The 24,453-nt window shown below is 42.3% G+C and overlaps 1 long non-coding RNA gene across 2 annotated transcripts; it reads left to right on the top strand.

The window, feature by feature from the left end:
* Positions 1–2,820: 2,820 nt before the first annotated feature.
* LOC142494477 (uncharacterized) lies at positions 2,821–24,453 on the top strand. Of its 2 annotated transcripts, none has more exons than XR_012801468.1 (3): positions 2,821–3,187; positions 16,373–16,560; positions 23,948–24,453. It is a non-coding gene; the product is annotated as an uncharacterized LOC142494477 (long non-coding RNA). The 2 variants fall into 2 exon arrangements; XR_012801469.1 differs by lacking the exon at positions 23,948–24,453 and adding an exon at positions 17,668–17,916.

Here is a 24,453-nt window from a genome sequence, read left to right as displayed (position 1 = left end):
ATAAAACTATTTTAGTGCCAGAGGGCTATTTAATGCACTGGAGATTTCAACAGCAGAGAAGCAATTATCTATAAACCAGTATCTAAAATTCTAGTTACCTGAGAGATTTATTTATTAGCTTTCATTGTACAGGATTTGTCAAATTGTTTAAATCTATTTAAATGGAAAATCATATTGTTAGCAGGAAAAAATACACAGTGTATGGACTGAACCATTCCTACTGTACCATTGTGTATTTTCCTATCAACCTATATATAACCTTTATTAAGATACAGTTATGGTGTCAAGTTTAGCATGGTTAATTGAGAGAATCATCAGATATAGTTGATTAAATCACTATGAACTTGTGCTGTAATGTTACAGTATGTGATGCAATCAAGTGGAGATAGGATACTAATAAAGTGTGAATCACTGAAATGTAATTTATCACATTTGCAAATCATAGTTGACAATCATATCTTCTCTACTAATACATTTTTCTGATGATATTATTCAGGAAATACATGAAAATAAGAATTGTATCTCATTTGTATATTTCCTGGTAAAACACTTCAGATTAATAATTACATTGTAAATAACTTCTCAAGTTAATGTTCATATCTTTAGCCTTAAAAGTATGAGGCTCCACTTTTTTGGTACATTTTAAAGAAATGTACCGGAACCACAGTCCTTTGAACTCCAGTGACACCCCACACCCCTTGTTTGCAAGATATTGGCATTTGTTTTTGTGTGCCAGTGTGGGACAGAAAGAAAACTACAAATATGTTTGTGTGGTCAACAATGGAAAGTTGTGACGTTATCTACTGATGTAAAGTTGTCTAGAGCCCCTCACTCCTTATAATGAGAATGTGCCTCACATATATATGACCCCTTGTCACCTCCGGAGCAGGTAATCCAGCGTCTATTGGGAGTGGGGTGGGAAGGGTTAGGCTACGGCCCCGGTGTCTGCGCTACATGCGCGCCAGCCAGGATGGCGGCGCGTGTAGTTCTGTTCCCTTGTATGTGTAGAGCTGCAGGGGAAAAGGCGTGACGGGGGTGTCATGGGGGCGCGGCCATGACGTCACCCGGCAGGTTCGCCTTTATTGGCTGAACCGCCGGGGGGCATGGCCAGCTCTCCTTCGCAAGTCCTGAACACAGTTTTGCTGTCTTCAGAAAAATCTGTCTGCAGCGTGGCGGCCAAGGTAGATAGCATGCCCGGCCCCATTGAGGGGTGGTTCTTGTCCATGCAGTGCACGCCATAGCATGTGCTGCAGCAGGCAGAGGGGTCCTAGCCTTACAATGCGAGACAGAGCTTCTGATGACGTGGCGCCTAGGCTGGCTCCGGCAGCAATATTGTGTCAGGAGAAGAAACTAAGTTATATCACGTGAACCGGGTCCTGGAAGTTCGGGGACAGCGGAATGTCTCTGAGGGACCCTCCATTTCTGGCAATGTGCAAAAACCAGCACCATATTTAGCTACAGAAAGTTATCCCACTGAAAATAGCTAGAGTTTTTCTTTTGATAAATATTGTGCAATTCTTTTGTACTGATTTTGCCCCAGGTTTGCAGTCAAGAGACTTTAGTAACTGACCCCTTAGTGCAGGGGTGGTCAACTTCAGTCCTCAAGAGCCACCAAAATGTCAGGATTTCAGGATATCCCTGGTGGCTGAGCCACATGAGACAGGGATATCCAGAAAACCTGACCTGCGGGTGGCATTTGAGGACCGGAGTTGGCCACCCCTGCCTTAGTGCTTTTACCAAACACTTTAATGAATTAAACAATGGTTGCTCTAGCTCAGTAGTCAAGAGATAACAGAAGCTCCAGTTTTTAAACTTTTTCTAATTAATAAATACTGTACTTAACCAATTTGCCCAGTGTTAATTGTGAAAAAGACAACTTGCTTAGGTATTACCCTGAAAAATGGGCCTGTTGGTAGCCCTGGAGAACAACATTTTGGCACCCCTGTTTTAAAGCAGCAGTTCACACTGAACATTTATTTAATTTGTTTTTACTCTTCTTGCCCTTTTCGGGGCTGTTGTTTTTTTTTGTTTGTTTGTTTTCTTATGCTCCGTTCAGGAGATGGAGGCATTTAAAATATTAAGTGTCTGGGAGGTTAAAATGGAGTTCTCCCCATAGCCCAGTGCACTGCAACAGTTACTATGGTACCCGAAGAGGCTAGAGATGAAGGAAATCATGATTTCTAACACTAAAAAATGATGAAAAAAAAAGATGAAGAAAAAAAGAGCTGAACATGCTAAGGAGCAAAATACTAACATTACATGAGTTAAATCCACATAGACTTCTGAAGGGGATTGTTGCTTTGAACAAGTGAAAACTAAGCTTTAATCAGGTTATTAAGTTCCATGAAATAAAAAATCTCTCTGTTACATGTGCTATACATAATGAAACAGTTTGTCTGAACGATCTGTCATTTTAACTTGTCCAACATGAGAAATATTCTAAAACCCTATACCCCATTGTCTAATTTATTTTAATTCTCTTTCATGAGCTCAGAATTAGCATTTTCCTTGGATCACACAAGAGCCTTTTATGTGTTCCCAAATGTCCCATCACTCTCACATTACAAGTGTGTTAAAAATTGATTGTAGAAACTACTGTATTATAAATATATACAGTATATGTAGCCATGTCTCCATCTGCCCCCCCTTCCTCCTCACTATGTTGCTCTGCATGGGAACTACACTCCCCAGAATGTCCCAAGAGCTGAGGTCATGTGACACAGTACAGCCAATAGAGCTGCTAGGATCTCATATGGGGAGATTGGAACTTTGGGAGTGCTTGAAGTGCAAGCTGACAGTTAGTTCAGTTGGAGCCAGGAATGAGACAGGGAAGATAAGATCTGGGTGTCAGTGGCACCCAGACTAGGTCATATTAACCCCCTTAGGCCCAAGATAGTTCCCAATTACCTAATTAGATTGTGGCTGCTTCAAGGAAACCCCTGGCTAGGGACATTTCCCCATTAGTTGTATATATTTAGTTTATAGTGCCAGTGAAGATGCCACGTTGTGAAGCATAGCCTGCAGTCTGGGACCTGATCCAGGCATACATCATTAAAGACTATTTTATTGGTGGGACCATCCTGCTGGAACCCACCCCATGCAGAGGCGGAGGTTTCGCTGACGGCGACGTCGCTGGATCTCCAGGATCCCTGTTGTTAATCGGCCGCTCCAGGTATTGGAGTACCCGGTAGGTACCTCAACTAAAGTGCACTAACGGTTCACGAGTAGCGCGACCATACACACTTTTGGGTGGGCCTTGACATTGGGTAAAAGGACATCAGGGTATTGGTGCCAAGCACCCTTTGTACTGTGGGGACACTCACTTGGTGTAAGGCGGGTGGGAGTGTATTATATATATGTAACGGGTTTCCCCCCCCCCCAATCGCAGATTATACTGTGTGGGTGCAGGAAACATATAGTGTTACTCAGTGTGGTGCATAACCTGTTGGCTCACAGGAGGGCTGAGCTTCCGCCACGGGGAAACCTGGGACACAATATTAGCATACACCATACAATGATGCAGCGCCTCCACCTGCGATGGCTCCCGCCAGAGGGGGAGTGGTTCCTCACAGGAAAATACCCAATAACCACATACAACTAAATGTATAAGAACGAATACTTCTTTACTGATCACTAAAACATATAGGTCAAACATGTAGTAACAGGTGTCCCTCTTCAAAGGTAACCCAACTCAATGTTTCCTCAAGGTTAGCTATAACGGACACCACGGCGGGTGTCCACACTTTATGCGTCTCGGCGGACGCTACCGTCCCAACACAATAATCCCACCCTCAAGTCCAATGAGTCCCACCCAACGTCTTGCACTCCCAATTCGTAGACCAGCGTATATGTATTTGTGTGTGACTGCGCAGCCACTATGTCAAATGATAGGCCTGGTTGGTGCACGTGTGTTGTGGTGTTACCTGCCCGGGCTCCAGCCGCGGGTGCTGCTATAACGCAATGGGATCGCTGGATGTCCTCCAAAGGTGAGGTGAATTCCAGCGTGGATAATATCACCGCTTCTTCCGTCGTCTGTACTTTAATGACAACCCGGTTGATGTCCACGGGCTGTAGTCTCTCCACACTGAGCCTCCGCACGTATAGTCTAGAGATCCCTGTAAGACCAAGCATAGGCCCAAACCTCTCGGCGGAAAGCACAACGTCCGCTGGATTCCTTACTGGCTTATAGATAAGGGTCAGGTCCCTAACCTAGGGCCGGTCCCTATCACACTCCGCTAGCGTGGCTCAGGGCTGTCTGGGGCCTAGGGGAGTACTAGCCTAGTGCTCGGAGTCACGGACTCCAGCACCCTACCTCTTACCCCTTGCCGCTCCAGTCCCCGACTGACCACGTAGTTCCTGCGCGCGAAATATATCTCCGGTTGCCAACAGAGATCCTCCTTCCCTATTGGCTAGTCCTTCGTGGGCTTTCTGGACCTTAACTGCGCAGATGCGAGCTCCCTGTAGTCCTGGAGTGCTCCTGCTTCTCGCGCATGTGCGACGCCCCTAACAATGGCCCCGAACAGGCGGAACCACCACAACGCTATACCGGCCGCAACCCTTAGTGCTACTCGGCTCGCATATTACAGGGGAGAAGGTAATACCGCAGGGGACCTGGCTACATCTATATATATATATATATATATATATATATATATATATATATATATATATAAATATATAAATATATATAAATATATATAGAACAACATTACCAATCTCACGTCTGGTAAAGGAAGACTGCACTCAGATCAGTAAAGGCAAGACAAGTCTGTATTAGGCATCAGTACAAAATGAACAGGCCGCCCAATCCGACTTTTCGGTTCAGGAGTGGAACCTGTCTCAAGGGGGTGCTTTCGCAGTCTTCCTTTACCGGACGTGAGAATGGTAATGTTGTTCTATTATTATTATTAGAGACTGGCACCTGTTGATGTTTTTGAGTACATTGAGTGCAAGCTGAAATTTGTTTCTTTATATATATATATGTGTGTGTGTGTGTGTGTGTGTGTGTGTGTGTGTGTGTGTGTGTGTGTGTGTGTGTGTGTGTGTGTGTGTGTGTGTGTGTGTGTGTGTGTGTGTATGTATATATTGTGACAGAAACCAGGGGATGGTAATAAATTCCATATATAGGGCTCCCAGGATTCTGAACAGTTTCTATCCTGTTTGGCCTGGGAGTGCAGCCTTATAATACATGCACTCCATCCCACAGTTTGGCAAGCGCTGGAACTGAGGGATGAGAGATCCAGACCAGAGTTTGTCTGCTGCCTGATTTCTGTCACCTGTCATGCTAATTAGAAATCAGGTATGTAAGACTGATTTCCTGTTTGCTCTCCCCCTCTCCCCAAGAGCCTGGAGGCTGGAAGGCTGCTGAACTACAGAGGGGAGAAGCCTCTTTCCCAAACAGTTTCAATCTTTCTGTTCATTTGTCTAAGTCTACAAAAGTACCTTGTTTTGTTGTTGGAAGTGGAAAAGCCACTTCCACCCTGAGTTAGGGAAAAATCTAAATTAAGTTATCGCTCAGGTGAGCAGCTTTTGTTTTGATGTGTTTCCGTTATATGCACTGTGGCAGTCTCAGTGCCTGGGACTGAATAAACCAGGCATAGCCTGTTTAAAGGAACAGTACGTGACGCCTCATCATTTAACCTACCCTAGAAGACCGTGTTCTAACAGTCCCGGACAAACGGCGGAGCCCCGGAGTAAGCTGTTTGTCACTATATGTATATATATATATATATATATATATCTGGTGTGTGTTTATTATATTGTCCTGCTCAGGGTTATCCCACATTGTTACGATCCCGCGCAGGTGGAGGCGCTGTCGTCAACCGGATCAGGTACACCCCAGCCTCCCAGTAGCGGACGTTCAGGCCTCCTGTGAGCCGCAGGTAACGCACCACATACACCGTAGCCGCTATATCTCCCAGGCGGTGGAGGAAAGTGTGTTACATATGTAACACTGTTTCCCCCCCCAACCGCAGATAGGGACCCTGAGGGGGAATCTACATATAATTACAAGGTGTGGTGCTTTACCTGAGTGGCAAACAGGAGGCCTGATCCTCCGCCACTGGGAGCCTGGGGTATATTTATCTTCACGGTGCAGCGCCTCCACCATCAAGGAATCCCAGCGTATTTGGAGAAGCACCTCACCGGAACCAATATACACAATAATTACACACGTTTGTATAAGAACAGTATTTACTAAACACACATTATGCATATACCATATCATAACATAGCCCACAGGATATAACCAAATAGAAGCACCGTCCCAGTGAATGTCCCCAAAGTACGGAAGGTCTGGTGGGCACTTAACCCCTGAGTTTTCCCTTTCCCAAAAGTGTTGGGGATAGCGCGCTTCCCTGTGTTGGGGCCCGGTGGTGCACTTGGAAATACCTTCCTAGCCTCAGTCCAGACCAGAACAAATGGTAGAACTCCCTCTGATCAGCGACTTGCTTCCACGTCACAATCTGCTGCTCCGTTCCTGGGTGAATCCTTAGGCGGATGCCTCTGGAGGAGTCTCCGGTCAGAGTGAGCCCCTATAAAGTGTCTCTATCAAGGAGTCTAGAACTACTCCCTTGCAATGGGCTGCACTTCTTTTTCAGGCAATGTCCTGCAGTACACTACCGACACACTTTATTGAAGTGTGGTCGGTACCGCAAGCCGGGAAATCTCCCGGCTTGCTAGTGGCCGCCCCTCGGCGTGCCGCGCGTCATAGACGCGCGGTCACGCGTCATCGGGAGCGTGCGCCCCCTGCACGCGTGTCCAGGGGCTCCCCGAGGGAGCCCTGGTGTCCCGCGATCGCGGGACAGCGGCAGGGGGTTCCGGGGGACCAGGCAGACCCGGCAGCGGTAGGGAGAGCGCCCCGATCGGAGGGCGCTCTTCCGCTGCTTCGGCGCGCGCCCGTCACACTCGGGCGCGCGCCAGGCTACTGCTGCGGCACAGAACGGGCAAATGCTCGAATAAACTGTGCCGCAGCAGTACATTCCTCACTAATACTAATGAGGAATGATCCCTATTTGTGGCCTTTCCTTACAGCATACACATATCAGCTCCTCTACTGTAGCTCAGGGGACTACCTGGGACCTTAGGGGCAATTCTAGCCTAGTCCAACAGAGCACAGCTCCTTGGACCCTACCTGCACCCTATCTGTCCAGATCTTCACTGACTCCAACTGAATCACTCCTAACTTACTCACTAAATTTAACCTAACTCACTAACTCCTTACTCTTCAGCTGTCACTCTCAGAGTAACTGTTCCTTACCTAAACTGCCTTAACTGTCACTTTTTAAAACTGACAGCGGGAGCTCCCTCGCGATACAAACTCTCTATACCCTATCTACTTAATTGCAGCCGCCCTATTGGCTAAGCCGCACCGCGTCATCTGGCCTCCCTGCGCATGCGCAACGTTCCTATTTTACCGGCGCCAACCCCAACATGGCCGCCGTACTTGAGGATCTTCTGCGCATGCGTGACTACACTGTTCATGTGCGGGCATAAACAAAATGGCGGCACCCCGAGCACCCGCTCCCGCCGGAGCTCCGGCGAGGCGTTCGCCAATCCACTTGCCCCCGTACTCCTCCCAGCCCAATATGAGGCTCGTACACACCCCCGCTAACACCCGCAGTGCTCCCATTTGCAGCGGAGATGGGCAGAGGTGAGGGGGCTAAGGGGAACCTGGGCCACACATATATATATATAAATATATACAGATGCAGCCACTAGTATCCGACCACTTGCCTGGGAAAATACTGTGGCTATCTCACAGTAAATCCTGCAACATTTCCGTGAGATTCTGCAGCCAGACTAATGACCCATCGGATTAACTCCATTTGAATGGGACTGCAGTGGCCCCCGCTGTGTTAATCTGATGGGTCATTAATCTGGCTGCAGAAATCTCACAGAAATGTTGCAGCGTAAGGCCAGATCCCCAGTGGTGACAGAAGCATGCATGGCAGCGTGCGTGCCGCACACCCGTCACTAACCTCTGTTGCTGCAGGCCCTGGTGTCTCCTTCTGGTTAGGCTCACAAGGAGCATCAGCCAGCAGGGGATAAAACAAGATTGTGTTCCTGTGCGTTGACGCTGTCACATGGTGCGTTGTGAGCTATTCAAGAGAGGAGATCACCTGAGCCAAATCCCTTCCAAATGCTTTCCTGCTAAAAAAAAACATCAGTCCATTAAGTGTAGTTAATATATTACTATCCATTAGGAATTACAGACATATATGTCTCTTCCTGTTTAACAACACAATAAGATCCTTTTGAGTTGCTCTCTATATTCTCTCTATATATTCTCTCTATATAATCTAATTATAGATAATTTGGAACATTCTAAATGACGGTTCATGAAATTCTGTCCTATGTATGTTACATTCTGCAAGTCATTATTGTCATTGTATCCATTTTGTGGTATGTGTTGTATTTAACATATTGTTCACCTTTTCGCTTAATACAAGTAGACATATGCGCCATTAGGGCTGATTACATTATCATAGTTAATTGTTTAACTGCTTAATTGATATATGAAGGGGTATATAGAGGATCCATTTGCAATAGCACATACAGTACACTCCTGACGAAGCCGGGCACAGTCTATCCAGACTGGGCGAAACGCGTAGAGTGGTACCATTTTGATCCTGAAGGTGATCCGTAGTCCACCAGCCAAGCAGCCGTGACGTCACACGCTCTGACGGGCGCAACGGGACAAGCTCCAACAGCAGACCGCGAGTGAGGGAGGCTTGGAGGATCCAGGGGAGGCGGTGAGAAGTGCGGTGACCCTTCGTTTTCATGAATTACGTGATATATACCTGTTTTTATCTTGCACATTGTAAGTGCGAACTTTTATATTCTTTTACATAAAGATTCTGTTTATCAGCTTGATCGCGCTATGTAGTGTTCTCTCATCTCTCCTATATACCATCATATCACTGAGTGCGCCTTTGAGGGGGATCCTGACTACATTCATTCCACACGGGTAGCAGCCCTAACTGCAAACTGCACTTTATTCGTCTAAATCTTGTGAGTAGGCTGGACATACGAGCCAAGACTATACCACATGCCAGATTTCATTGCCCATACATCTGCACTTATATTGTGTTTTAACTTGTCTCTTTTTTCCCATATATGCTCCTCCTGGATTGTTTGAACCTTATCATACTTCTTGGAACCCGTGAAACAGGTCCCACCAGAGGGTTTGAGCCTGGTTATTAGACTAACACTTACCACCACTATTTTAGTATCACATTTATTATTTTATTATATTCTTTGTGTGATCTATGATTAATTTTATTCATCATTTTATACTTTTTTTATTATCACTTTTAAGTTGTTTGCACCTTATATTCACTTTCTTCACAAAAAAACAAACACACACCTCTTTCTGGACGAAGGTATTACTTGTAACACACTACTAAAACTACAAGCAAATATCTATGTAATGCAAAAAGATCAAAAAGGAGGTAAGCAATATAGGAATAAAAAAAGAAAAGTTAATAAAAATTACAAATGTGTTATTTTCCCCAAATACACTACTGAACCTGTTCTGTTCGGACCGCAGTGATCACAAGCAAAGCGGCACATGGGGATATTCCCGTACCATTGTGGGGTGCTACAAATCCTAGAACCAATGGCAGCCTAGCAATTTCATGGCCGCGCCCACCCGCCCAGTTTAGGCCACATCCCCCACGCCTCCGATTGCTGCTAAACAGGCCGCAGATCACGGTTTTCAGCTGTGCACTCGCCACCAGAATGCCAGGCGTGTGCTGCAGCCTCCAGCCTTACTGTGGGAGAGCCCCATATTTTCCAAGGCATGTGGTTGAATACTGGTAGCTGCATCTGTATATATACAGTTGTGTGAAAAAGAAAGTACACCCTCTTTGAATTCTATGGATTTACATATCAGGACATAATAACAATCATCTGTTCCTTAGCAGGTCTTAATCATGATACGGTGTAATATGTCAGCTGAGGTTGTATTTACCTAATTTTAAGACCTGCTAAGGAACAGATGATTGTTATTATGTCCTGATATGTAAAACCATAGAAATCAAAGAGGGTGTACTTTCTTTTTCACACAACTTCATATATAAAATAGCATTTCCTTTTTAAGTGGAAGACTTCCCATTTTCCACTGAACCTGAACATGTTATACAGTGTATGTAGAATCGGCTGCTATCCACAAAAGATGGCTCAACATCTCATGAAGCTAAAAGAAAAAAGAGGAACAAGCGCACGACTCATGGTGTAGTAAATGAAAAATTATATTGGTGGAGATATCAGAACGGTAAGTATTGCACGTACAAAAAATAAGTTATTTAAAGCATATTATGCAACAATCAGCATGGTGTTACCACAGTCGGTAAGCGTCTACCGCAGAGGGACAGCATCGTCAGCTGCTGGATCTGATGGTCAGGATACTTTAGTAAAACAGCCTCCTCTCCCAGGTGGTGTATGGGCGATCTCCGTGGAGATGATGGCGCCTTCCTCTGTGGGCTCCGACGTTAGTAGGGTAGTATACAGTATGAGTCCAGAAAAACCCGAAAATGTCCAAGAAAGTCACTTGAAAGTCACATTCAATATTGCCAATATGATGGTAAGCTACTCCCTTGCTGGTGAGTACATAAGGCTAGCTTGTATAGCAGTAATCGCTATGCTTTTCGTATCCTATTCTGATATTTCTCAGGTGTTCCAAGGTGATACGAAAAGCATAGTGTCTCCAGACATTTTATGATTGCAATAACAAAGATCCATCTAAGTTGAGAAATTAAGGAATACAAGTGGTCTCCATTAATAGAAGGGGAGGCGATAGACTCAAGGACTTATCCAAACAGGAGAGTTTTTGGAGCTATAAATTGAGAACATTAGCCCCGTGTGGACTGAATGAAGAGATCGATATCTGGTCTCTTTATTAAAAAAAAAACCACCATAAAAGAACACATTCAGTTTCCCGCTTTTTCGTATCCCAAGAGTCAAGATTTTTGTCTTGTATATTCCAGCTTTCAGTCATCCATCCTCTGCGTATTTCTGTGACATACCAATTTGATTTTATTATATTACGTGTTCATTGATGACTCCTCTCTCACTCCTCCACGGTGTATACACTAACCTTATTGTGTCAGTTCTCTCTTTATCAGTGCATCTTTGTAATATGCAACATTGTCTACCATTGCCATGCTTATTTAGACATTATGTGACTGTCTTCTCTCTCACCCACTAAGAGCTGCTTATGATTTCGTTTACTTAATAATATGTTGTTTTTTTCATTGTGTTCAGTGGTTTAATCCATCTCTCCTCTCTCTCGTTTCAGTACCTCATTACTGTAGACTAGTGCCATACATATTTTACATTTATTTGTGTTTCTTTTATGTTTATGCATTTTTAACAACGTTGTATTAAATAGATCTAAGTCTTATGTTCTTAATGAAATGATATTAGCTGCACAACTTGTCCAATTGCCAGAGTGGGTCTGGATTGACTTTTACACTTACACCCACTGATTTATTCTGACCAATAGAGTCTCTCAAAGGTGTTTAAATATCGGCACTGTCCAGATTATTTTATTCCTTGATGAAGTAGGTTTACACCTACAAAACGCGTTGGGTGTTACTAGTTACTTGCTAGCTATTCCCTATTTGCCATATTCTGCTATCTGAAGCACTCGTCCAGCATTTGGCAGCAGCCACCATAGCACCTGTGCAGATACACCTGCAGCTGTGCTGGCACGCCCTCCGTCCAGTTGTTTTTGCTGAGTAACAGTAATGTCATCAGCTACTGCCCACTGCTATAAAGGTGAGCCAGGTCGCATGCCGGTGAATGAGTGGCTTGCTGTTTTGCTAGCAGCATTGATTGTGATAATTGTTGATAGCCGTCTGCTAGTTTCTCACTGCTACTATATGTGCTTTTGTAGCAATTGGTAGTGGCAATTATATAATTCCTGTGCAGTTTCACCTGCGGCTGTGCTGGTAAATCCTCCGTCTTGTTGCTTATGCAGCACAACGGTGACGTGATCAGCTACCGATCACTGCTATACAGGCTAGCCTCATGTACTCACAGGCGCTTTCTTCAAGGGGGCGTGAAACGCATGGGAGGAGAGTTGTCTTTGTTTGTCCATGCCATTTGTATGTAGTTCAATAAACATTTTTTATTTTTTCAATTGCTGGTGTGGTTTCAATCTTCTTAGGAGCTGCAGTCTCATCAATCTACCTTTCACTCCCCTTTTGATATCTCCACCAATGTAATTTTACATTTACTACACCATGAGTCGTGCGCGTGTTCCTCTTTTTTTCTTTTATACTGTGTAATGAATTATCACTGTAAAGCACTAAGGCAACAGACGTTATAGTGAAAATACAGATGTACCAGTATACAGAATCTTTCCACGTCTGCCACCTTGATAGAACATTCCTAGTGATAAAACTGGAGCCTCATTCTGCATAGTATTGTGTTCTCCATTAGCGTTCAGTTGGTAAGCTACTAGGAGCTTCACTTACCCATGCCTCGATTTAGACCCCTCTCCCATTCCCAATAAACACACCATACAACTCCTTTGGAGAAATTAACGGCCCAACTTTATTTATTACAACAGATAAATATCTCATATTTATCTCCAACTAGAAACCCAGGCAGATTTCTCCACTCACATCTAAAGGAGCTCGAGAGATACCCTCAGTTTGTGCTCATCTAGCGATTTCAGTACCTTAGTCTGAATGCACAGAACCCCCATCGGAAGGTCACTGCCACATCAACCAAACCTAGTCAGGAATGGTACCGCCTTCCACAAATTCCATCTCGAGAGTCACCACCATTCTGGCCGCAACAGCCTGGAATGGTACTGCCTTCCCCAACTAAAATACTTCCGAGTCCACGACCTCCCTCCAAGAGTCAATACTGGCTGAGTTCCTCTCCCAGAGTAACATTACTCCCACCACCAGCAAGGTAATTTAGCAGGCCTTAAACTGGACTTGCAAGCCGCCACTAGCCTCACTGCTTTTTCCAGCATGCCTTGCAATGCTAAAATCAGGAAATCATTCCCGATATCTGATAAAAGAACCTCATCTCCCTGAAAGAGGCCTTTCTGCCCCCTTCTATGTCTTTATGCCTTACTGCAATGCTCTGTAAATTAGCACTAATGCCGCCATAAAACATACTGAACACCTAACAAGCTCCTATTGAACCCCCAAAATGACGTTGGCGTTGGCTCAGGGGCTTACAACAATTTTGGGCAAAAATGTCAAACTAAAAGACCATTTTACTTATTAGATATTTATACATATATATTTAGGCACTGTACCGTGTACGAGTCTCACTGGATGTGCTAAAAACTGAACTTTGTCTGTGTTTTATGTTGTGTCTCTGGTTTTAAAATATCTAATGCCGCCATAGCCTTATTTATCTTCCCCCTAGATTTGTCTACTGCTGCATTATTTATGGCCCCACACCAGTGCAACCTAAGAGATAGCTATGGCCAGACTATCATCAAATGTCTAAATCTTGTCACTAACTGCCCTATGTTTCCCTGCATGCTCCTCATTAAATCTAACGAATGGACCAATGCCAAATCATCCCACTCCCCCCCCCCCACATGCAGCAAAATGATATCAGGAGGGGCCCTACCCCTTTCCATACGCAATAACTTGGGCAGCAGTTGGTCCAATACATCCCCCTACTGCCCACCCAAGACATCTTGGCCAAGACCCTTTGCCCTTATCCCCAACTGCCTTCCCCCTGACCTATGCTCCGCTTGCTTTCCTGCACAGTGAACATACAGTAAGAATCCCCATACAGCCAAACTTCCAGAGGGAGCTTGACCTGGACAAAAACTACAAAATCAACCACTGAATCCTTTTAACAGTTTGTATAGGGTCAAACATAACCCTTAACATGCCCTGATAATCACCTTCCCAACTTTTTAATAACTGTCTCCGCTAGGCCTAATCTAGCAGCTTTGGAAGCCGTCCCAATTCTAAAAAAAAGGGACTTAATTATTAAGTCCCCAAAACACGCTAGCCCTGCACATCTCTTCAGAAACCTTCTAAACTGGAAACAGGACACTGCTATCCCATCCTCATGAATCAGAAAGGAATGAGCATCACCTTGGGTCTTACACAGCCCATACTCCCTCACCTGCCTTACAGGACAGATCATTCTGCCATCTAACCCCCGTCTAAGTGAATCCATCTTCCTTTTCCTGCCTTGTCCATTTTAGATCTCCTCATTCTAATCATCACAGACCCTGCATTCAACTCCACATCCTCTCTTTGCAACTCCCCGCTGCCTTTCTTTGAGGTGCTCACTATCTCACTAATATGCCTGGCCCCGAAGAAGGCCTGGCAAAAAGCTACGCCAAATAGCTGCACTTCATAATTAGAAAAACATGCTTTGCATGTCGCCCCAACAATTTTTTCCAGCATTACTGCCAAAGTTGGGGCCTTATCATCCTTAGGTTTGTCCCCCCTCTTCCAACCTGCCACTACTCTGCGTATTAGGAAATCCTTAGTAAAGTCCCGGTCTCCCTTCAACTTTAAGAAGAAGGAGATGCCTGCTAAAAATGTTGCTATCATTGAGGTTGATCCTCCCAATTCCCGTATCTTTACCAGGAACATTAACATTTTATCCCAGGTTGCCTCTATCATTACACCCTTGGGCCTTTGTTCTTCCCCGTCTGCATTTAACCATGCCCATAATTCTTCCCAAGCCTTGGTGTATGCTGACCACATACCAGGGGCTACAGAAGTCCTCACTAGCTTCATCACTCCTGAACTGCTACCTGCCACATCTTCTGCAGGCATAGTTCTCCCATTGTAGATGCTCCTGGGACCATCACCCAGAACCGCTATCTTGCTATCAAAATTCGATACGTGCTTAGCCTTGAACCATATCTTATGATGTAGGCACTTTAGGACCAGAAATCTCAGTAGTCGGACCACCCCTGGAGATTATGCTGATAGCCCATTCATGGACAACATCAAGTTGTCTATCATGACCTCTCTGTTAGCCAGCTCCATCTCCCATAGCTCCACTGCCACAACTAGCGGAAAGAGCTCTAAGAACGTTAAGTTCCCGATAAACTTCAAGAAACAACAAAGGGGTAGGGAGTGATCACAGGACCATACTAATTGAATAAAGTAATTGAATACGTGAATAAGGTAATCAAATGGTGGGTGCAAACTGTGAACTGAAAAGTGAATCAGAAAAAGGGGAAGGGGAAACACAAAATGGATGTGCCCCCTAAAAGAATTCACTCAAATGCACACCAACAAAGTATAAAAGTTAACTTTTAATAAATTTACTTAAAACATATATTACCAAAGAATTGTGTACTGTGAGTTTAAAAATATATTAAATCAACGCTATCAAGCATCCGTGTCATCAATAGTAGGATTATACTATCCCAGTTGACCACTTTATGTTAGTGGGATATGGAGGACAAAGGATGCTGTGAGTCAGGGTATTAACCCCTCTGGAGCAACTGTGAGACCAGATGATAAGTGTGTATATATATGTACAAGTCAGCGACCGGTAGATTGAATATCCAGCTACCCTGCTATGTTTGATACCACTACGCACTTCAATGAAAAATTAACAGTGTGTTAGAATGCGAGTACTTAAGTGATAGAGCTGGCACGTGCAGTGATAATGATAGTAAATTCACAGCATAATGAAACTGCCAACCACAGCAATATTAGGGTGAGTTCACAGTGGAGTACTGTGAAAACACCTCACATTGAGTGCAGGAAATGCAGGCACACTGACTGTGGAGATAAATAAATAACTGACCATTGGGGTCTACACAGATAGAACCAGGAGACTGCAGACACTACATTAAAACAGCTCCAAGTAGGAGACTGACAACATTGCGCGTCCAATGTTGTCAGTCTCCTACTTGGAGCTGTTTTGAACATAGCAGGGTAGCTGGATATTCAATCTACCGGTCGCTGACTTGCCCTCGCTCTTTGTCCCAGCCTACTTACTCCTTTCTTAAATTCACCCTTGCCCTTTTTTAAGCAATTGGACAAGGCGTGGCTACCCACAGCTGTTGCAGTCATGCTTAAAATGACACCCCATACCCCATACCCCATTGACACTCATTATACTGCCAGCAAGAACCCAATTTATTATTCCCAGCCGACTACCTAGCTTGCTGCGAGCTGCCGGCCCCGGACAGAAAGGAGTTAGCTCTTTCTAGCAGCAAAATTCTTTTAGGTTGCGTACCTGATCTATCTAATGTTGAGATCATAACTGCATTGAAGTCTCCACCTGATAAGGTGACCTCGCTTATGATGCATAATTTTACGGAATGTTTCTGGAAAAAAATATGTCTGGCTTTCATTAGGGGCATACATCGATACTAAAGTTGGTACATCCGTTTTCCCCCCTCTAGCTTGGTAGTGTAAAATATGTCAGTTCCTGGAAATGGAGACCGCGCTCGTCTGTAAACTTCACGGGGAATCTTCAAAAAGGCCTCTTCTCCCGCTGCTCCTTCTCCCTCCGGTGATCAGCCGGCCACAATCAATCCAAAATACAAAACAAAGGGGGAGGTGGAGCGCAGAGAAAAAGAGAAATGCCAAGGTAAGATGATTAAAAGGATTATCTATTTCTCATCTTAGGAAAGGATTTAATTCTATCATCTCATTAAGGCCACCTGGGATTTTACTTTTTAAAGTGTAGATCCAATATTGTTCTCGTTGGAGTAGTTTTAGTTCTCTATTACCTTTCCTAATATTTCTTTGTATAATTTCCAACCCTCTAAAATGTAAACCTTTTGTTTCTCCATTATGGTGCTCTAAAAAATGCATAGCCAAATTGTGTACTTTCCTCCCTAATTCAATATTTCTTTTTGCATTTTCAATACCATTGATGTGTTCCCCAATTCGTACTTTTAGTGGGCGAATTGTCTTTCCAATGTAGTATTTTTTACACGGGCAATCAATTATATAGACCAAATTACTTGTTTGATATGTAATGAACGGATTTATTTTATATGTTAGTCCAGTCTGATAGTCATTAAAAACTTTCTCTGGAGACATATATTGACACATCACACATTTGCCACATTTGTAATTGCCCATCGGTTTACTTAAAAAACTCCCTTTTGCAACAGAATTAATCTTTGATTCTTTTAAAAGGCTTGGTGCTAAAATACTTTTTAGGTTTTTAGCCCTTCTAAAAACTACTTTCGGTTTATCAGCTAATTTATTATTAAAAACAGGGTCCATTAGTAGAATATTCCAATGTTTATTGATTAATGTCTTTATCTTAGATTCTTGTTTAATAAAATCAGTGATAAAAAAAGGTGTGGAATTTTCTGTGACTTCTAATATCTTATTTTTGGGTCTTAATAAATTTGATCTTTGTCTAGTTCTACTTTTCATTAATGATTTCTGTAAATTCTCTTTATTGTATCCCTTATCTATAAACCTCTGTGTTAAAATATTCGCAGTCCTTTTGTTCAGAACAATTCCTACGTATCCTTAAAAATTGTCCATAGGGGATATTGTTGAGCCAATTAACAGAATGGTTGCTCGTGTAATCAAAATAAGAATTGGCGTCCACCTTTTTAAAAAATGTTTTCGTAGTTATTTTGTTACCTATTGCCTTTATTTGTAAATCTAAAAAATTAATTTCTGTTGTATTGATATCACCACTAAGGACTATGTTACGATCATTACTGTTTAGGAATGAAATGAATTCGTCTAAGGCTAGTTTGGATCCAGACCAAATCAGTAGAATATCATCTATATATCTACCGTAATAAACTAAATGCTCACGATGTATATTGTTGGACCACACATAGTCCTCCTCCCATGGTCCCATGAAAGGTCCTGCATAATTGGGAGCGAATCGTGTGCCCATCGCTGTGCCATTGGTCTGGATATAAAAATCACCCTCGAACATAAAATAGTTGTTTTGTAAAATGAATAAAATACTGTCTAAAATTAATTCTTGCTGCATACTCGACAATGTATTTTGTTTATATAAAAAATGGGCAACCGCATTAATCCCCAAACTATGTTGGATACATGTGTACAGGGAACTGACATCTAATGTGGCCCAGATAAAATGATTTTCCCATACAATCTTATCCAGAGAGTTAAGCACATTTGTACTATCTTTTATATATGAGGGGAGAGCCGCGGTCAGAGGAGCTAGAAACGTATCTACATACTTAGACAAATTAGCCGTGAGGGAATCTATACCGGATATAATTGGTCGCCCCGGAGGATTATTCAAAGTTTTGTGAATTTTGGGGATATGGTACATAATCGGTACTCGCGGATGTGAAGTAAATATAAATTTAAATTCCTGTGCATTTAAGATACCTTTTTGTCTAGCATCCATTAGAAAGCTCTCTAATAGTGTCAAAAATTCCTGTGTTGGATCTGACCTCAATTTACCATATGAGATAATGTCCCCAAGTAATCTATTTGCTTCACCTATATAGTCCTCACGATTCTGTAGTACTATCCCCCCTCCCTTGTCGGCTTGTCGTATTATTAATTCCCCATTTGTATTCAAACTTTTTATCGCTTCTCTCTCTGTACGTGTAAGGTTGTCATGAACCATATGATACCTGTTTTTTTACATAAACTTCGGATATCTTGCTCCACTAATTTACTAAACAGTTCTATATAGGGTCCTTTTGACTCATAGGGGTAAAAAATGGATTTTGGTTTCAAACCTGTATGTACAGAATTTTTACTTAAATCGCTTTCTTCATATAGATCCAAAAGATTTTGATAAGTGCTATCATTGACATTGGAGGACGGTGAAACCTGGGAGTCATTTGGGTACACATTGGCTTCATTAGCATGGATCACATTCTTACCCAAAAAATCAAACATATTACTTCCAAAAAGATCAATCCATTCCTCTGGATTATCAATCCCAATTGGTATGATCAGACCCTGGTCTAGTGTCACTGTCCCTTGGTTAGAAATAGGCTCTTGACTTTGGCCATTTGTACCACTATTAGTATAGACTTGTGTTTTGGCATAATGTCTTTTTAATGTCAGCTTTCTTATAAATTTTTGCAAGTCAATGTATAGGCTAAACTCATTGGGCCTATTCACTGCAGAAAACGATAGCCCTTTACTGAGCACACTGAATTGGGATGTTGAAAGTTGAAACTTGGATAAATTGTATATCCCATGGACTCTCAAACTATCCTCTGTGATAACGATGTCTGCGGGCAAGGATGTCCTTTGGTCCCTCTTGCCCCGACCGCCCCTGACCCCTCTTTTTCCCTTCCTCCCCTTAGCCAAGGTAATAGGCCCGGAGACTTGGTGCACACTACATGTTTGGGTATCGCCCCCATCCCCTGATGGGGTCCCCTCCCTAAAAAAGGAGTAGAATTGGTGACCGGAGGGAGTGGGGCGAGAGAAGATGGTGGAGGAGAAGAATGGGCCCCCAAAATGTCACTTGGACCCGGCTCTAATATTTCAGAGGGTTTGCTCATTACTTTTGAGTTGCACTCCTGGGTAGGAGTGCAGTTTTAGCACGTTTGATTCTCCCCATACATTAGTTGTTGATATTCCCCCCGTCATCTCGCTAGCGTTTGTTGCTATTGCCATAGCCCTTGACCTAGCTTGAGAGCCCGCCTACCACCTTTGTGTTGCTGCACTTCCGGTTCCGGGTCAGAGACCCTGTGAGAATCTGCAGCAGTGGATCACAGTCGGGGCAGGAGGATTGTAACTGACGCTGTATACAGACCTTTGTGGGAGCATCAACATGCATGCGGTTTTAACTAATTGTAAGTAATACTGTGCAGTGTTGTTTTAATAAATTGACCTCATCTTAGCTTGGCATTTCTCTTTTTCTCTGTGCTCCACCTCCCCCTTTGTTTAGTGTAAAATATGTGAAAAGTTTCTATTCTTGAGCCAATCCCGTCCTACTTGTCTAGAGGAGGAGTGAGGAAAAAGAAGAAATCAATTTAGTAGTGTCTCCAGTTGCATATATATCCCCTCAAACCTCTCTCCAAATAACTTAAGGAGAGATGCCTGTGCTGAAAAAGGCGCACACACGAGGTACCCTAAAAGATATGCTAATGTTATGCAAAGTATATTTAAATGAGCCACGTCCCACACTTCCTCAAAGGATATCCATAAGAACTATACTGAGTTGAAAAGTCTAGACATCTGGTGATCCAGAATGGTGTTGGCTCTTCACTTTCTATATTTTATTGTGTGGTTATAATATCAGTCCTTTGATGGGCATGGTGCAGTTTTTTTATCCAGTTTTGCAGCTGAGAGACTTTGATGCACATAGCCTCTTATATATTAAGTTAACAGTGATGCAATTCTCCCCATACATTAGTTGTTGATATTCCCCCCGTCATCTCGCTAGCGTTTGTTGCTATTGCCATAGCCTTTGACCTAGCTTGAGAGCCCGCCTACCACCTTTGTGTTGCTGCACTTCCGGTTCCGGGTCAGAGACCCTGTGAGAATCTGCAGCAGTGGATCACAGTCGGGGCAGGGGGATTGTAACTGACGCTGTATACAGACCTTTGTGGGAGCATCAACATGCATGCGGTTTTAACTAATTGTAAGTAATACTGTGCAGTGTTGTTTTAATAAATTGACCTCATCTTAGCTTGGCATTTCTCTTTTTCTCTGCGCTCCACCTCCCCCTTTGTTTAGTGTAAAATATGTGAAAAGTTTCTATTCTTGAGCCAATCCCGTCCTACTTGTCTAGAGGAGGAGTGAGGAGAAAGAAGAAATCAATTTAGTAGTGTCTCCAGTTGCATATATATCCCCTCAAACCTCCCTCCAAATAACTTAAGGAGAGATGCCTGTGCTGAAAAAGCCGCACACACGAGGTACCCTAAAAGATATGCTAATGTTATGCAAAGTATATTTAAATGAGCCACGTCCCACACTTCCTCAAAGGATATCCATAAGAACTATACTGAGTTGAAAAGTCTAGACATCTGGTGATCCAGAATGGTGTTGGCTCTTCACTTTCTATATTTTACTGTGTGGTTATAATATCAGTCCTTTGATGGGCATGGTGCAGTTTTTTTTTATCCAGTTTTGCAGCTGAGAGACTTTGATGCACATAGCCTCTTATATATTAAGTTAACAGTGATGCAATTCTGTGACACAAAACATCTCTAGATGTACAGTACTGTATACAAAAAATGTGATTGTTTTTAATAGCACTTCTCCATTGGTACGTTTGATGCACAAATTTAGACCCTAGAATTGTATCACGTTTGCCTTGATACATAAATCTCTATACCTCATATGGATAAAGGCACAAGTAGTGCAAATCTGGGTAAAAAATATATATTTAGGCTGACGTAACAAAGGAAAAAATCCCATTTAACCCTGATGTATTTATTCCTAGGACATAGTTCAAAGAAGTATACTATCTTGTATGAAAAAATTATTTTTACAGTGCACGTAGTTTTACCACAAAAAAGTGATGAATTACTCTGTTATTCAATCCTGGCACATCCCATGTCCTCACTCTGCAATGAGTAGTGATGGGTAAATGTTATGCTATGTCATAACAATAACTCATATTCCTTTCTGCATGCTGCAGACGAGTCTACAGAGTGTCTTTGTATGACTGATTTTGGGGCCACACAATAATGTTTTTTTCATAAGCTATTACATTTAAACTGGTTACTGTAAGTGAAGGACAAAAATGCAAATATATTATACTAGCTTAAAGTACTTGGTGTTAATCAGGAAGTCAAAGAAACAAACTTAATCCCTCCCATCTTCCTCTCACTCCCATACCCCATCACTCTTCCCCTCATCTCTCATCCTCCCATCACATTCCTTCCATACCTTATGATGTCCCCAATTCTTTCCACCTCTCTCTCTTTTTTCAGCATTCTTACTTTCTCCTCACGTGCCAACTGACTTCCTCTCTTTCTTTCTTTCTTTCTTTCTTTCTTTCTTTCTTTCTTTCTTTCTTTCTTTCTCTGCTTTTTATGTAAACTTTATAGCTACAGTATCTGACTCTCATTATGATGTCACCAATATCATGTCACGTGCCAGATATATAGCCTACCAGGTACAACACCCAGTGGCTGACTTGTTTAGACGAATTGTAGTAACTCATAAAATTAAATATAGAATGTATCCAATTGGATCTAAACAAACAAAAACCTACTCCTTGATCTCAGGAGCCATCATGCAAAATTTGATTACGATATCTTAAGAGGTGTCCAAATGCATAGCGAACAGACAAGCAGCTTTCCAGAATATATAGTAGATGTGGTCCCACATAGAACCTAATGTTCCTAGCAGCACCACCTTTGGAGTGTTGGGGGACACCTTGACAAAGCGCCTGGATTAGTGCCTAGATACATTTTTGCCTGGATTAGTGCTCCGTTTTTCACAGCTTGCTATTTCTGGACTTTTCTCACGGACTGCACCCAGGGACCGGCTGGGATCATTAGAGGACTACAGGCACGCACCAAGGAAGCTTAAAGTTACTGACATTTGGATTTACATATGTGTTATTAGTCCTTTATATTGCCTTATAGAGTACAGTAGCCATACAGTACAATAGCCATACTTGTGAGTACTGATGCTTGTCTCACTAGGTTGATATCATATTACCACACTGAGTACTACAGGTGCCTTTTCAACCCTATTGTATGCCGTCCAAGTGGTAACTGTTTAATTACTATAGAGAAGGGTCTTATTTGCTGAGCACCAATCCTGTTTTTTTGGACTATACTTTGTAAATAAGAATGTACTTTAAACATACTGTAGAGTTTCCATGCACTACAGTGTGCAATCGTTGGACAGTTATTACACGTCCAATTAGCTTAATTATATCAACAACATTTCAAAATAAAATGTTAGTAACACAGTATTCAGGTTATTGTTATTAAGTACAATTGCTATGTACATGACGACAGTATTGACATATATATATATATATATTTAACATTGAAAAGAAAAAAGCATAAGAATTGCACAATACAATAGTTCGGAGAATACAGTAGATGTCAAACTCCAAGGACCAAAATTATTAAGGCTATTTAGGACCAAAAAAAGAAATGTGTTTTAATAGAAAAAAGTACACATTTTTACACTGAGGGTGGATATGTCTGTAGGATTAAGACCCAAAGTGCTCTTGACCTTTTGAAATGCAGAGGTATCTACAGTATGGATGTTCCACCTATAAATCTGCCACCCTACACTTTTTCAGTATCTGATATATTAAATAACCAGGGGACTTGAAAGCAGTTTTTGTCATGTGCTGTGTTTTTTTAATCATATAGAACAAGGCAGAAATATATGAGGGACACCCAAAACTCTGCATTTCTACATTGTCAAAGCAATTCAAATCCTCTCGTAATCCTCAATTAAGATGATATTATTGCTAATGAATAAAAAAAGGGAATGTCTGGAGTACAAATAAACCCCATTTGTTTTATGTAAAAAAAAAGAGTAAAGTTACATAATGAAATACTTTGTGCATGAGCCTTACAAGAATGTGATTTGGAAATAATAAAGATGCAAGTGTTTTTACTTTATAAAAGTTTTATCAGTGTGGAGTTAGCAAATTACTATTATATTTATTTAATTTAAACGGAAAACATTTACTTGAAACAATTCTCCAGTTTTCTTTTTAAATATCAGGTTTTTCTTCCACAAAGAACCTACCTTCTGTCTCTCCAAGGTCAACGTTCCCTTTCACTTGGGAAAAGCACCATAGTGTCTCTTGGGTAAGGTCACCGAATCCTACGAAGAACATATGCACATAGTAAAACAGGCTTTATGAGTGTGACACAGCACACAGTACTAATTGCCTTCCACTGGATCAATACACTGTAAATACAAATATAGGACAAGTATTTGTCGTCTAAATTTAGCATAGGTTGAACTTGATGGACATATGGCTTTTTTCAACCTCATCTACTACGTAACTATGTATCTAATAATTTGCTGCATGGAATATGAACATGAGTTTGTTATATTATACTTACCAGGTATCATTTTCCCATGAAAATATGATGAGTATCTTTCTGAGAACAGTTATCCTGCCGGAGAAGAAGTGCTGGTATTCCCTAGTTGTTTGGCTGCTTTTCTGTATGCTGTCTGAGCACAATATTTGCTTCATTTACGTCTGGTTCAATTGGAGTCAGTCCCCTGAACATCAGTGAGAGCGTCACAGAGGAGTATGAAGGCCTGCAGTCACATACTTTGTTACTGGCAAATATGCATTGGAATACTAATGTTCTTGATGGCTAATTCTTGGTATTTCTAGATGGGGGGCAGTGCAGAGAAAGAGACAGAGAGGGAGCTAATTATCTTTTTTTAATGTCATATGTGTATTGGTAATATTAAATATATTAAAAGGGCTGCTCTGTAATGTTCTGGCCGTTCTTGTTGCTTTGGGCATTTATTTAAATAAACATAAAACAATCAGACCAGTGAAACTAAAATGTGTGGAATAATATATTGTTATAGATTATCTCTGCTATGCAAATGTGAA

The sequence above is a fragment of the Ascaphus truei genome, chromosome 5 (assembly GCF_040206685.1).
Source record: "Ascaphus truei isolate aAscTru1 chromosome 5, aAscTru1.hap1, whole genome shotgun sequence".
Classification (NCBI taxonomy): domain Eukaryota; kingdom Metazoa; phylum Chordata; class Amphibia; order Anura; family Ascaphidae; genus Ascaphus; species Ascaphus truei.
Note: the sequence above shows the minus strand (reverse complement) of the source record. Positions and strands in the feature narration are given on the sequence as shown.